Genomic DNA, 2,283 nt, shown 5'->3' on the forward strand with positions numbered 1-2,283 from the left:
AACCATGTCAAGAGGTGGCATATGATCAGGAACCAATGGTACTGAAGGAAGAATTCCAAGCTGCTCTGAAGGCACTGGCAAAAAACAAGACTCCAGGAATTGATGGAATATCAATTGAGATGTTTCAACAAACAGATGCCGTGCTGGAGGTGCTCACTCCTCTATGCCAAGAAATATGGAAGGCAGCTTCCTGACCAACTGACAGGACCATCCATATTTATGCCTATTCCCAAGAAAGGTGATCCAACTGAATGTGGAAATTATAGAACAATATCATTAATATCATATGCAAGCAAAATTTTGTTGAAGATCATTCAAAAACATCTGCAGCAGTATATCGACAAGGAACTGCCAGAAATTCAGGCTGGATTCGGAAGAGGACATGGAACCAGGAATATCACTGCTGATGTCAGGTGGATCCTGGATGAAAGCAGAGATGCCAGAAGGATGTTTACCTGTGTTTTATTGACTATGCAAAGGCATTCGACTGTGTGGATCATAACAAACTATGGATAACACCGTGAAGAATGGGAATTCCAGAACACTTAATTGTGCTCATGAAGAACCTTTACATATATCAAGAGGCAGCTGTTTGGACAGGAAAAGGGGATACTGATTGGTTTAAAGTCAGGAAAGGTGTGCGTCAGGGTTGCATTCTTAAACCATACCTATTTGGTCTGTATGCTGAACAGATAATTGGAGAAGCTGGACTATATGAAGAAGATCAGGGCATCAGGATTAGAGGAAGACTCATTAACAACCTGTGTTATGCAGATGACATGACCTTGCTTACTGAAAGGACTTGAAGCGCTTACTAATGAAGATCAAAGACCACAGCCTTCAGTATGGATTGTACCTCAACATAAACAAAACAAAAATCCTCACAACTCGACCAATGAGAAACATCAGGATAAACAGAGAAAAGATTGAAGTTGTCAAGGATTTCATTTTACTTGGATCCACAATCAACCGCCATGGAAGCAGCAGTCAAGAAATCCAAAGACGCATTGCATTGGGTAAATCTGCTGCAAAGGACCTCTTCAAAGTGTCGAAGAGCAAAGATGTCACCCTGAAGACTAAGTCGCGCCTGACCCAAGACATGCTATTTTCAATCACATCATATGCATGTGAAAGCTGGACAATGAATAAGGAAGACTGAAGAAGAGTTGATGCCTTTGAATTGTGGTGTTGGTGAAGAACATTGAATATACCATTGGCTGCCAAAAGAAGGAACAAATCTTTCTTGGAAGAAGTGCGGCCAGAATGCTCCTTAGAGGCAAGGATGGCGAGACTGACATCTTACACACTTTGGACATGTTGTCAGGAGGGATCAGTCCCTGGAGAAAGACATCATGCTTGGCAGAGTACAGGGTCAGCGGAAAAGAAGAATACCCTCAAAGAGGTGGACTAACACAGTGGCTGCAACAATGAGCTCAAGCGTAACAATGATTGTAAGGATGGTGCAGGAACGGCCAGTGTTTCTTTCTGTTGTGCATAGGGTCGCTATGAGTCGGAACCGACTCGATGGCACCTAAAAACAACAACGACAACATACCTGTGAATGAAATCCCATTTGGGAATAGGGTTTGTTTTTTGGGTCAGGGAGGCCAGATCAGTGTAATGTTTATCCTAAACCTACTTACACTTGACATATAAACAGCAGATTAGACACAGCGAGAAGGGAGCACACTCTGGGGGAAGACAGATGCTACCAGAAAACAACAGAAGGAGGTGAATCTGTAAACAAGCACAGGAAGTAGAAGGATTGATGGCTGTTGGTTACACTGGGGATTGAACCCAGGATCTTCTGCGTGTAAAGCAGATGTGCTAACCACTACACCATGGAACCACAGGAAATATACTGCCATGGACTGCCAGAAGAACTAACAAATCTGTCTTGGAAGAAGTACAGCCAGAATGCTCATTAGAACCAAGAATGGCAAGACTTCGTCTCACATACTTTGGACGTGTTATCAGGAGGTACCAGTCCTTGGAGAAGGACATTATGCCTGGTAAATTAGAGGGTCAGAGAAAAACAGAAAGACCTTCGACGAGATGGACTGACGCAGTGGCTGCTGCAATGACCTCAAGCATAACAACAATTGTGAGGATGGCACAGGACCAGGCAGCATTTCGTTCTGTTGTAAGGTGTGCCATGAATCAGAACCAACTCCATGGCGCCTGAGAAAAACAACAGAAAGATGCACTAGAAGAGGAAGGACTTCCCCCTAGAGATACACATAGAATTTGGCCTTCTAGACCTATAAACTGTGAGAAAGAAAA

General features: G+C 43.3%; 1 non-coding gene across 1 annotated transcript; it reads right to left on the bottom strand.

Moving 5' to 3' along the window:
* Positions 1–1,776: 1,776 nt before the first annotated feature.
* TRNAV-UAC (transfer RNA valine (anticodon UAC)) lies at positions 1,777–1,849 on the bottom strand. The gene has a single exon. It is a non-coding gene; the product is annotated as a tRNA-Val (tRNA).
* Between the last annotated feature and the right edge of the window lie 434 nt (positions 1,850–2,283).

This window comes from Loxodonta africana, chromosome 1 (genome assembly GCF_030014295.1).
Source record: "Loxodonta africana isolate mLoxAfr1 chromosome 1, mLoxAfr1.hap2, whole genome shotgun sequence".
In the NCBI taxonomy this organism is placed as follows: domain Eukaryota; kingdom Metazoa; phylum Chordata; class Mammalia; order Proboscidea; family Elephantidae; genus Loxodonta; species Loxodonta africana.